Below are 14,700 nucleotides of genomic sequence, written 5' to 3'. Positions count from 1 at the left end.
TGCTCAAATGCGAGGATAGCGACGAGGGATATGCGGGGACTCAAATTGCCATTAAGGTTAACAGAGAACATAACAAGTACACAGTGAGGGAATATAAACCAGCAAAGTGATAATAATGACACAAGAGGAGGGAAATTGGACGAATCAGTGAATAGGGGAAAAAGAAAGCACACGGGGCAGGAGATGATATTTGGGGAGACGGAATTACACCACCTAAAACGATAAAAAAAAATAAAAATACATGCAATGGGTCGAAGTGATCGAAGGTGACGGAGCAAAATGAGGGGAATTGCTGTGGGTGACAGAAATACCAAGACAGATGAAGACACTGGGAGCAAGAATCATAGTTTCCATTTTCCAGTGCGTCACATGAAAACAGTCTTTTCATTAGAGCATCAAAACTAACACGCAATGGTATGACCACTTCAAAGAGCGGGCTGAATATAAACAGGAATGTACAGAGAGAGAGGACGGAGATGACAAAGATGGTCTCTGTCCCTGTTGCCAACGCGAGGCGCGAGCACTTACAGTACGTGAATATGTACGTTTGTACACGCCGAGTTTGCACACTGGCAAGGACATGTTCAGGTTTTTGAGAAACTGCTGCCCTTTTAACCGTCAATCTGTTCATCTTTTCAAACCGACGTCTTCGCGAGAATAAAAAAGACAAGTAGCTTGCTTCTGAAGTAACCTGTAACTCCAGCGGCTGCGTTCAATAGGATTCTGAACATTTTTATATCTCAACTAAAATGTAGTATTTGTGTTTTTAAGTGAAGCACAGTTTTCAATCGGAAAAGAAAAATCGCACCTTTTGTGAACATTTACTGTTGTGACTGAAATGTCCTTGCCATTCGAGCCACGTGATACTTATTCACCCCCCCCACACACTCCTTTTTCTTTTCTTCTGGTGAATGTTACATGTGCAAAGTCAAAGAGAGTATTTATTTTCAATATTTTCCATATAAGAAAAAAAAACAAATCTCTTACACTTTGTGTTTGCAGCTGCAGTTTTCAGCTGATTATTAGTTTCTAAGTGAACAGGTGCAGCAGTTATTACATAGCCACTTCAAATAATATACTGAGATAGCATATCCCACTAGCAGATCATAACAATGTGCTACATTGGCCAAGTTATTGATATAGTTCTGACAATGACTTGTTACAGAGATTATGATGACTCTCGTGGGGTTAGTTGCTATAGTCTGGGTTGCCGTATCATTTTGGTCCGAGATTTCACATTTCAAATCAGATCAGAAGATTACTAAGGTTTAAAAAGAAAGTCTAACTTTATTTGTAGATGTTAAGCAAAACATCCTTGGATATGTTGTCTGTTTGAAAATAATTACAAACCTCCTAAACTTGTAGAGAAGTTTTGCACAACCTTGAAGCTGAACTTTTAGTTTAGATTTTTCTGGGTGATTAATGAAGGCATTTCCTCCTTTCCTTTTGACATTTCTCTTTCAACTTTTAAGTGTGTTTTTTGTGGTTAAAGAGTTGCATTCTGTGTCAGTTTTGTTACATTATACACCCTTTAAATCAGACATGCACTGATATGTCCATCTTGTGTTTTGAAGTACTCCAATATAGAGCCCGTTGCTTCCATTGCCTGTGCAATAGAGTAACTATCTGTTTTTGCTGCATAACTACTTGCATTGCTGCCACCTTTCACCTCACCTCTCCTTTATGTTGCTTTAAGTTTAACTTCTTTTTGTACCATGATTACACCAAGTGTTGCCCTGGTTTTAGCCTGTAGGTCATATGTTTGCAACCCCTGCGTTAAATAGTATCAGCATAATATTGTGTGATAGAAATTTTCCTCCCCATCTTATTTCTTTGCGTTGAGCGTTGACCTCCGCTGCTGGGGAACAACTGCCCGGGGCTCTATGACAACATAATGCAATGATTTATTCACTGAGGTTTGAGAGCTAAAGTGACACACACACACACGCACACACACACACGTTTTGGTTTGCGTATTCGCTCTGTGCACAGAGGCCTCTAAACACCAGTGGGCTCACTTTTCAGTGCTGCGCAGGCAGAGACACTCCATGGCCACAGAGGCAGTTTCCCATTGATCTGTAGAGTAACTCACGCCAACAGCAGTGTCCTGAAGTGGATGTGTGTGTGTGGGACACATACCGTATAATGTGCTCTTTGAAACATGCTGTTCTTTGCTATTTTTAATAACCTATAACTCTCTCCTCTTTGACTGGTCCAGTTTTCCACCTTTTCCCTTCTCTTTCTGTCTCTTTCATTCTGTCCCTCTGGCACAGTCCTGCCCTACCAACATGTGATTAACCCCAAGAATGGGAACGTTGCCCGTGTCCACTTTTGTGTAAGATTACATGGCCTTCGGGGTGTTTTGAAATCCACATTGCCTGAACAACGGTTTCCATGTAAATGAGGATGTATGGACGATGTTTACAAAACAATACAAAAAAAAGCTGCATTCATGAGTTTATTTTTAACTAAGTGCTCAGAGCTATAGACTACTTTAACAGTGGAAAAACCAACCATTGGAGTCTGGGAGACTTTAAAAAAAAAAAAAACATTCCAAAATTTCCCAAATTATTGCCACCGTTGATTTTTTATTTGTATTTAAAAAAAATGTTTTAAATAAAGAGATGATTTCACATATAAACACTCCTGAACCAATTGTGTAAGATGTTTAATATGGTAACACAATGTTCTCAATTCATGAAAAACAACAGAAATGGTTGTAAAATATATATTCTAAACATATTATTTGGTACCATTGGAAAAACCCAGAAATGTTTTTTTCCACAACTGAAGACAAAAAAAGAGGTCAGAGAGCTTTATAGAAACAGTAAAACAACAGTAAAAAAAAAAAGAGTCAGCAAGTCCAAATGTCACATGAGCTATTATCAGGAGTTTTTCTGAATGTAAAACTCACAAAACGTGACGCAAAATCCGGAAAAAGAACGACACAGAAGATTTAAACAGCTAAATCCTAAACAAAGAAGGAATCCATAGGTGCCATTCTCCTGAAGAAAAGCTCAATTAAGCAACAGTGTTTTCAAAAACTTTCCCAGATAAGCCACAAAATCTCCAAGATAGTGTTTAAGAGACTAAGACCAATTAGAGTGTTTGAGAAGTTCATTTTATATTTACAGACGATACAGCCCACATAGAAGCCGCGGAGGGAAATGACTTGACTTTAACCAAGTATTATGTTTGAATAGAAATGATTTCTTTAAAGAAAATCAGTTTCAAGTACTCTTCTCAAAAACTACTTGACATGTTTCTGTTTTTATATGTATTTGATTGACAATAACGGGCATTTTTACCATCCTAAATTATCTTGTTTCAAAGCACAATTTATAAGACAAATTATAGTGAATTTACACCATAGTCGACAATAAAGCCGGATTTTCTTTGTCCGTTAAGAAACCAACTTAATGACTTTACATTAAGTCAAGATTGTTGAATCAAAGTCAAATTGTGGGTGTACTCACTCACAACATATACATTTAAATGTAGCAGACATTACATGGTGTGAGGTGTATGTCTGTATGAATACAATATTTTAACTACTCAATTACAGTAAGATATTTGTAATTAAAAGGTAGTATATTATCATATTATATTTGTAATTTTCTTCACCCCCTGCTACCACCTAGGGAACATGGTGGAGGTACCATCAGGTTGTGGGGCTGCGTGCGCTCTTTTTGACTGGAAGTCCTGAATACGTTAGACGAAATATGAAATAAAGAAATAATTGGAGAGAAATGTTACCCAGTGTGCTGTAACCTGAGGTGAAAATCTTGGCCAAATAACAAGCGTCATTAAAACACACGTCAAGCAGCTCAGGCGAGTGGTTAAAATGTAAATGATCAACCAATCGGCTCTGAGCTATGGAACCTAAATCCAAATGAGAACTTTTGTTGACAGCTCAAACCCGCCGTTGCATTAATGAAATGAGCGACTACAAAATCATCACAGTGAAAAAGTCTCAAAAAGTACCAGCAGACAGAATCTTCTAGATGGAAACAAACAGATTAGGAAAGTTTATCTGTCGAAGATTGAACTATTAATGGGAGTGAAGAGTGCCAGAATGAGAACAGTACATTTGGGTTGTTTATTCCACTGAGTGTTTTTTCTTTTTCTTGTTGTTCTCAGCAAATTTGGAGATTTTCCTCAATATTCAGATTATACACTATCGGTTCATTTCCATGTATTTATGAAGATATATTTCCATTTTTGCCAGAAATTTTGAGCAGGATGGTAAATGATGAGGCGACTAACAATTATCATCTCGGCTGACTGCATAACAAACAGTGCGGCAGTTGTGTGAATGTCTCAGTGAATTTTAAAGCGGTGTTCGGCATGTTTCTCGAAAATAGTGGTTAAATACACATATTTCTTCCTTTTTGAACTCGAATACTTGGAAAAGTAAATTTTGTGCTACTTTTAAAATTACTCTTATAGAGAATGCCTTATTGGTGTGGCTGGATGGTATCATTTAAACAGATAAGAATAATGGTGCATGTGATCATACTATGACTTGCTATAAATAAAGCCACACTGATGTTGAAGTCTTTGTACTCTGAGTTTGCTTCCAAATAACATGACTCAATCACTTGTTAGAACCAATTTTACATATGTTTCCACATTTTTACATTTCTTTTTCTCTTTTCACATGCATGTCTACAGTTTCCTTGAGCAGCATTTCAGAAGCAGCGCAGTTGTTGACTTTGTTGTTTTTAATCATTTTTTCACTTGATTTTTGTGCTTTTATGCTTCTAAAACGGCACTTCGGTGCAACGTTTGATGTTACATTGAAGTAATGAAGTGAAATACAATCTGTTTACTCAATCTGGGACAGTAGGACTTCATCTGACCAAATATCTTGACATGCAGAGCATGGATGTGCAGTGTATAGAAACGTATTGTTTATTGCAATCCAGGCAGCTTCATGTATATCGTAAATGTTGATGTTTTAATCATGATAAATTTGCAATATATCCTGCAGCCCTCATGCCCATACTGTAGCTGTAATACTGTATTGTTGCTGTCAGTCAAAGGACTAAAGGCAGACACGTACTTCACAAGCTCAGAGAAATGCATCTGCTTTTCTCAAGGTGACGAGATCAAAACACAAGGTTAGTTTTGTATTTCAGTTTCTTCGGTGGCTTTTCCACATTGACCACACCCAGACTTTTGGCCAATCGCACAATCGTTTAATGACACCACATGCTCTATAATTGAAACCTATTTACCACAAGAGACGAAAGTTCTGCTCAAATGATGTGTGGAGTACAAGCTGCAAGAACCCTCCAAACCAGCGTTGTAAAAAAACAATGGCGGCAGTCTTTTCTCGCGGCCTTCTGAGAGAAACACGTCCTTCTGTTCCGACAGAGTACACACAGTATAGACATCGGCGCCTCCATCAAGCCCTGCTCACGTTGCATCAGTTAGTTAGAAATCAAGTGGTGGTGGTGGTGGACACTATTTGAGGTGTTTTGGGCTGTTTTGAGTTAATCAGTCATCAAAGTCCAGTCATTTCACTGGTTTCATTAATATGTTATGCCCCGCACGCACAGCAAAAAAAACTATACAATTACGAGCTGTGAACATATCTCTGGCACCGTGGGAGAAGGATAATGTCTGGAAATGCTAAAGCCAACAGAGGCAAAAGCTCTTCTTAAAATAAGAATGATTAACTCTCTTGATAGTAACTGTATGATTATTATTAATAATGACTTAAAATACGTTAAAGTGACATGTGACTTCATAATGTGTTATTGCCATCCGCCTGGTAAAGTAACATAAAGATGAGCAGACACAGAGATGAGACTACTGACTCAGTGTGTGGCCACCTCTTCCTCCCAAACATGGTGAGTGACGGTAGCTGATTACATTTAAAATGTGATTACATGCACTAAATGACTCTTTGGAATTTGGAAGCTGTCACTTTTGTATATGGAAGAGCCAGATTAGATTGTATGTATATAGCAGTTAAAGTACACAAACACACATGCAAACAATGGCTCTTTATTCCATTAGCTCTCGCTTTCTTTTCCGCACGCATGCAGACACACACGCACGCACGCACACGCACACGCACACGCACACGCACACGCACACGCACACGCACACACACACACACACGATGCCCCCCGTAACCAGAAAAAAAAAAAAAAAAGTCTGATCCAACAAACAAAAAGAACAAGCACAAATCCGCTTAAATTGAAATTAAACATTTTATCATGCTTTAAGCACATTTCACTCCAGCGATCATGTAAACACATAAATATATTTTGAAATATTTCCCCTCTGTGAAACATTGTAACGATTATCGGATTATCGTTTCATCTTTTGTTTTGCTGGATCTGGACTGACGATTTAAAATTCTAAACAGATCGGATAAAAGGAGCCTTTGAAGTCTGATGACTGTTTCACTTCTCTTTCTTTTCTTTTTTTCCCCTCCTTGTTTCTGCCCCGTTTGGGCCTGGGCGATTCCAGTTGTTTGTTTTTCAGTCAAGACATTTCGCCAACCAGCTACCGATCTCGTATGCAGCTGGCATTCAGAAAGCCTCGTATTGATCTCTTAAAAGATACTCTCCTTCTCTCAACAGGTCAAAGATCAGAGTGGACATTCAGTATGGAGGTTCTTATAAAATATTTATTTTGTGTTTTTATTTTCACCTCTCCCTTTTTGCACTTCTACCTCTGTTTCTTTCCCCACATGCATCCGTGCCTTCCTTGTTTTCCGCTTGCGTACTGTATGTCCTACTACATATGGCGGTAGCACTAATTGACCATTCTTAAACATGCCACAACCTAATCCTTGTTTCTATGACGACATAATTGAATTCCACTGTCAGATTACGAGGTATATGCACACATAAACACAAAGACATCTGTGTAGTCACTTTTCCACTTGGCATGCTACTCCAGTTGATGTAAATAATAAGGAACACCAACGATGTGAGTGTGTGTGTGTGTGTGTGTGTGTATGCATGTGTGTGTGTGTGTGGCTGATAGAGAAATGATGAAACCATTAGATTCATTAAATGATAGATTCAGCAGTCATGCTTTACTGCGACACTGATACAAACACACATACTGTACATGTGGAGCGACCCCCCCATACACACACACACACACACACACACACACACACACACACACACACACACACACACACACACACACACACACCGTACTTGTTTCGCTACCACGTTCAGAGAGGAAAGAAGTGGATGTTTTTACCCATAATCTGAAGTCGCTTGCATATAAAACGAGGCGGTTTCATTGAGGGAATCATTTGTCCTGAGGCGTGTGAGTGTGGAGTGATATACAGTGGGAGGGATGGAAAAGTGATGCATCAATGTCTGTAACTACGAGTGTGAGTGTGTTGTGGATGACATATATACCGCCGCTCTCTGTTGGTAGCGGTGTTAAATATCATGGGTGCAAAAAGCCAGGAGAAACCTAAAGAAGCAGGGTGGTGATAAATCCAGTGCGGCGGCCATATAAACTGTGGAAACTCCAAATATTCATGAAAATAAAACATATTGTCTTTTCAGATGTACGGTAGCAATAATACATTGAAAAACCTGCAAATGCTTAGACAACATTAGACCTAAAACCACATGGCAAGGATGAATTTGAATCCTTACTCACTTCTCTCACTTTTTAGACGGAATCGTAATAAAATCTGAAGTATATACTTTATGCAGGATCATAAGCTTTTTGCTTCTCAAAACACTGGATTCCCATTAACTGTTAGGTTCTGATGCCTCGTGAGCTCGACTGTTCGTGAAACATCGTGAATGAAGCTGCAAGGAGTTGACACGTACAGAATGAGAGTAGAGAGACGACTGAAAGAATCTCAGTGGGGTCTTTTTTAAGGAGGCAGGTTACTAGTGTGAGTTCATACGAGTTCATATTTCAAAGAAGACATCCAGGGAACATCCTGAAACGGGGGTTATGAAACCCGCTATCACTGCAGTACAGTACATTTTCATGGTTGGAGAGACAGTAGTCAATTATTGGAGAAAGGGAGTATAGTTTCACAATATAAAAGAGTCTCACTCAGCCCGATACAACTCTCTTGAGGGCCAGTTTTGGCAGGCAAGCCCCATGTTAGATACCCCGGCTTCAAGCTTTAAAAAAATTGGCTTGCTACATGTTTTAACCTTTGTAACGATGGCTTAATGTAACTGGTGTTACACAGAGAGGGAGAGTTGACTGCGGGTACAAGGTGTGCGGTCCGGTGACTTTATAATCTGTGACCCGGGAAGAAATATCAGCAGTGACATGAAAGCACTTCCTGTGTTTCACAATTTCAAAAATAAAAATGGATGAAAGTCTTTAAGTACTTCTTATAATGGTTCACATATTTATTGTTAAGTGCCTGTTGCACCTAAAATACTAGTCTATTTTATAGCCTTTAGGTGCAATACATTTGCTGGGATTGATCAAAAACATTCAGCAGCACCTTTTGTTAAATAAAATAGTCGTCTACTTGTATTAGCTATTTAACTCTTTATAAAATGTTCAAGATGCCTGGATTGAATGTGTTGAGCATGTTTTTATAACTGGTGCTTACACATTGCCACCTCTGGCAATCCAGAGACATCATTGTTTCAGACTGTGGAGAGCAACAACTCATTCTATTTACCGTCTCACAAACACTCGGCAGGCGTTTTCCACTCATCCATCTTTTATCCCACTTTATCCAACTCAGGGTCGCATGGCGCTGGAGCTGATCCCAGCTGACCGTGGGTGAAGGCAGAGAGACGTCCCAGGACGCACAAACACACATCACTGATCGAGATGTTGACAGCCTAAGGTTAACAAAAAGATTGCCTTAAAATTTCATGTTAAGTTCATTTAATTCCCAGGACACTTTGTTTTTTTGGTTTTTTTTTATTGCTTTTTTTACCCAAATTCGACATGAAAATTTTATCTCAATTAAAATAGGCTAAATTAGGTTTTGGTGGTCAAAGGTCTCGGTCATCCTATTTTCTAAATTGACTCAAATTAGTGAAGGTCGTCTCCCCAACAGGCTTAAAATTAATCCATTTTATTTCACTCAGGAACAGTTCTCACTACATATAACAGTCCGAACATAGATTAGTGTCAACTTAAACGTCATGGAGCTGCAGTAATAAATGAGATGATTCATCAGACAACCACAAGGTGGTAATTATAGTTCTTATAAGGATTTTGTGTTCTGAAAGCCATTTATGTATTTGTAAATTAGTGTAGATCATGTCATCTGGAGGAGCTTTCCACAATCCAGGCTTTGCTTCAGGCCAAATGAATCCGAAAGCAGCTGCTTGTGGAGGCGCTTTGGAGCAGACTGCAAAGCATTCTGGTAATTGTAGGATTTTCACCTTGGGAGTGACAGACGCCAACAAAACCCGTCTTTGTGTTTTCTGCTTCTAGACCTCCAGAGTGAAACCTAATTGCACCTTTCCTCGCTTCATGACATAACTCACTTTAGAGTGCTAATGACTCCTGGCAGTCGGTGCCACGGCTCTCATGTCAGCTGAGAAATAATTTTGCCAACACGGGAACATCATTCACCCCTGATTTGTGGTGGCAAAATAACTCCTGCTCAGAAACAAAAAAATGACTAACATGATGTCAGATGAAATAATAAAGTGGGAGTAAAATGGCAATTCGACCTGATTTATTGGGGTGATTTTGTTTGCCAGTTAGCATCCACAGATGGCGATGTACAACTTCTTCACGCAGCATAAAACGCCACACAAAGCCTGGCAGAGATATTCTAAGCTAAGCGGATTAATTGCCCTGTGATATCAGAGGCCTCCGTTTTCAAGTGCCGTTGACACTGTCTAATCTCACAAATAACTCTTTTTTATTCTATCTCTTCTGCACAGCTTTGGCAAAGAAGTGAAAGACACAACCTCCTCTGTTTGTTTGACTTGATTCAAAATGCCAATTCAAATGAGCTGCCACAAAAAAGAAAACAACGAGCAAAAAGCACAACAATAACATACAGATGAAAACCCTGAAGAGACGCGAATCCATTTTCTCTAATTCAGCTTTAAAAGTTCAGGCCCTGAAGTAGCTGTAATGGCAGACTTTAATAATGATTCATGTTGTAGTAATGATTCATTTTATCCCCCTGCAACACACACGAGAGCATTATTCTGAGCCCCCGATTAACAACACACCCCCCCCCCCCCCCCCCCCCCACACACACACACACACACACACACACGCACGCACACACGTTCATTCACAACAGATTACAGAAAAGCATAATTAATGGGTCTCTTTGTCGCACCTTTACATGCACACACACACACACACACACACACACACACACACACACACACACACACACACACACACACACACACACACACACACACACACAGGCACACACACACAGGCACACGGATATCAGTAACATGCTGTTTGCTCTCTATGAGCGCAGCGCCTGTCGCTGGTTATCATTCATGTCTACATTTCCTGTCTGTAATTTGAATGAGAGTGCACTGCTGAAAGCCCGCTTGGAGCCCACTGACCTGAAACTTGCTAAATGACAGAGAGTTGAGCTGCTGAGCATAATGACACAGAGACACGAGATAAGCCAACCTTGTTAAGGCGAATATCTGAATGCTAATCAGCATCAACGATTCCTTTATTTACCCGGCGGCTGTTTGCTGAGGGTCCAACCTCCTCCCAGGCGACGCTTCACTTCACACCCAAACAGTTCAGAAACTTGTAGAATCACAGCAGCTCCAGCAGAGGAGCTGTGGCCTCATTAAACTGTTGAAGGGTGCTTTGAAGGTAGAGCAGCACATTTAAATCTGCATTAATCAGTGCTTGTAATGTCAATATGGAACCGGGTGGCGTGCAGTTCTCTCAAGCAAGAGCTCCTCACCACTTATGGAAACTACATGTAAAATCAGGGTAAATACTCGAATTCTACATGAAATTCAATGTCAAAATAAATAAAAAGTACAATTTGAGAGGTAATGAAGTTGCAAAAACAGATAAAATGTAAAAATTGTGATTATGATGACATGTGAAAAGCTATTTTTAATGCCCTGTCTTAACAAACTCATATCTTCTTCTTCAACACAGCCGTCACGAAGGACAAGACAGGGGAAACAATATGTACTTTATCAAAACATTTTTCAAACTGTCTGCAATGTGAATGTAATGATGACGAATTTGAAGCAATTCATCATAATAGCAATGGAAGTAGGAGGGGAGGGATCGGCAGATTACGAGGGGTGGTGGTATGTCCTCTAGTCTAATTTGGGAAAAAAAACACCTCTGCATTCAAATGAGATACAGAAGACTTAGAATGTGTAAATGCACTGCTTTTATTAGCTGAATGTTGCTTCTTTTTTGAACAACAGTTTGTTGTATTGGTAATTTTACTTAGTCTTGTTTTGTTTACATATTTATTTTTGTTTAGTCATGTAGTTTTCTGTTCATATTTCCTGTTGTCATGCTGATTGTGATGTGTTAAATCAAATTTGTTGCATGAAAATTTAAAATTTTCCGGGCTGCGCACTGACAAACAAATTCACAATGAATTCACACACACGCTTTCACTGTATTCTTTCTCATCTTGACTCGTTGAAAATGTTCTGCTGTTTTAGCTGCCAAATGTTCCACTAAGTTCACCTGTTTGGGCCCAGCCTTGCCTGCCTCTTGGTCCTTGGAGGGCTCGGTACATTGGGTTTATCTGAGGTTTTTAAAACTGGAAACGGCTGCCTGCTGCAGAGGAAATCAAAGACCAACGACGTGGACAAACACGAAACGTTTGATGCGCAAGAACCAGAACAGCCGACTACAAAATACTAAAGTTATAGTGGATCTAGTTAAAGGTTCAGTTGAAACAGAAACATGTTAAATGTCGATCGAAGAAGTCTTTTTTTTAAGTTGAGATAAAGTAAATATAGTTTAAGAGGGCTGTTTATAGAACTAATATACAATATCGATGTGTTTCTGTTGAACTGTGATTAAATTAAATGTATTAGATTACCGTTAACTGTCAGAATAGTGTAAAATACAGAAGAATTGACGGTTCTGACGAGGAAAAGAAATAAATATAATTATATAAATGTTTGCTTTTGTTGTTTGTTTGAGTGTTTATTTGTATATTCATTTATTCATTTTATAATTTAGGCCATTAGATCAAGAGGGTAGGCGTAAGTAAACCACTATAAATGTAATGTTTTGGGTCATTCTTAGTACTTATATTGGCAGCACCGAATGTTTGGCTTTTGTATCTAACTGCATTGTTACTGAAGTATTACTCTGAAATGACTGCAAAAAGGGATGCTGTCACGAATGGCCAATTTTGCTTAATCGTAATAGTTCATACTCCTGCCAAAACTTTGAAAAAGCTACTTTTTTTTTTTTGACTTGTTGAACTTTGACACCCCTCATCAACGTAACAAGTAAACACACAATTTCTTAGTTCTAATATAACCCAGAGGATTGCTAATGTCCCTTAATAGGACTAATATGCAAATGACCCCATAATCACACTTCACACAGTTTGACGGCTGGTAGGTTTTGTAGAATCTCTGTAGAACGTTGGAGGTCTAATTAATTCTCTGCTCAAAACCTCATTACCATATTTTTGGGGAAAAAAAATTATTTGCATATTTTCCAGGCACCTAGCCCGAGTCCTGATGATGAGAGTTATGAAGGAAGATGCAGGCTTGCATATTTGTTGAAATTTCCCAACGCACGCACACAGACACACACACCATTCACACACAATTGCACAGATTCATCAGTATAGTTTTCACCTTTATATCTGCCGATGTATTGATCCACATACCAGTATTTGTATCTGTGGTTTAGAGGTTTTCTGATCACATTTTGCCTTGAATCATGTTTATTCATTATCAATCAGCGGTGAGTGCAGTTAAGCATTGCCTATCAGAGATTTGCATATTTTAATTGTTGCTGCAATGAGTGTATCACCTGCCTTTTTGCGTTACACGCACACACACGCACAGAGGTAGTAGCATAACAGGAAAAAAATAAATTCAGATGTTTATTATCAGATTTTTGACCAACCCCCCCCCCCCCCCCCCCCCCCCTCCGTTTCTCTATTTCACTTTTCTCTATTTCACTTTGCAAGTAATATCTCTAATTATTTTGGCTACTTCTCAATACTCTGCTGGAATTGAATTCCACTATCTGTGTGTGTGTGTGTGTGTGTGTGTGTGTGTGTGTGTGTGTGTGTGTGTGTGTGTGTGTGTGTGTGTGTGTGTGTGTGTGTGTAATTGCCTGTTAAGCTGCTTCAAAAGCAGGTGCAGTTTGTCTGAATGACTTCTCTGTCTCCAAAGTAGCTAACTGCCGTAACCTGCCAACTTACTTGTGTGTGTGTGCGCGTGTGTGTGTGTGTGTGTGTGTGTGTGTGTGTGTAATGAGGGTGACGTTAGTCATCACGTCTGACAGCTCCCTTCCTGAAAACACACCTATGAAAACACAAGCTTCTATGCACATATGCGCCGGCAAACACGGTCCCTCACAAAACCCGCGTGAACATTTTCTCCGGTGCAGATGCATGTACACAGGCAAACAGGCATGCAAACACACTCGGGTGAAAATACAACACGCTCGAGGTCGCTGACAGATGAAAAATACTGACGTCTCCAAAAAGTCAACAATTCAGTCTGCAGTGCTGTCTGATTGATTGCCCTGTTGCAGAGACTACACAGTTTCATGAAGTTTTGAAAGGGTGCGTGAGTTCTGATGCCCAGAGCGCGCGCACACTGTGAGAGAGAACTGTCAGGAAAAACCCACACAGACTTTATAAGAAACTCCCTTTTTATAATGTAGAGAGAACACGAGTTGAAACTTTGCTTTTCAGGACCTTGTTTTCAACCCGCTTTAATATACTGGGTTTGTAGGTCATGATAACTCTGGCTTCTTCATTAATGAAATAACAAACACAAAGGGAGTATATTCAGTTTGACAAACACTTGAAGCCAGAAACAGACAGGAACAGAGTGAAAATACATGAAACACACCACAGTCTTTTTGTTAAAATACAAATGCTTTGATTCCTGTGGACATGTGAACCTTGACAGACACAGCTGCACCCAGTGGACAGAAGAAGTGACTAACAGCAGCAGCTTGATGTAGAAGCTGTCTGAAGTGACGGCGGCGGTGTGGCAGGTTGAGGCTCGGCGCTTTGCTCGGTGACCCCTGAACGGTGGGTAATAACATGGATGCACATTCCCAAGCAGATTTATCCTGCTGGATCAGACCGACACAAGCAATAGTCGACAGCAGTTTGCAACACTTGATGTGCAGCATCATGCATGCTGTGATTCACTGGGGGAGATGGGATGGATCTACCCTCCATCTGGTCAACGCATTCCTTCTTCTCCGGAAGAATTATTATCAGCAGGGGGATCAAATCTTCTGCCTCTCACAGTGATGAAACACATCTATAATTCTATTAGAAATATAATCATAATAAAAGGATAAATGGAGAAACTTTGGTTAATGTTGGACTTCTTGTCTCGGAGTTTTTGGTAAAAAAAAGTGGAAAGTGAAAATCACGTCTGTTCGCTTTCACTTATTGTCATTTGTGTTCATGCAATTTAAATTGCATTCAGAGAGAAAAAATGTTTTCTTTATTTTTTGTGAAATAGATATTTGAGTTAAACTTAATTTAATCTTAGTTTTATATTAGTGTAAAAACTAACA

The sequence above is a fragment of the Lipophrys pholis genome, assembly GCF_963383615.2.
Source record: "Lipophrys pholis genome assembly, chromosome: 17".
NCBI classification, from domain to species: Eukaryota; Metazoa; Chordata; class Actinopteri; order Blenniiformes; family Blenniidae; genus Lipophrys; species Lipophrys pholis.
Note: the sequence above shows the minus strand (reverse complement) of the source record.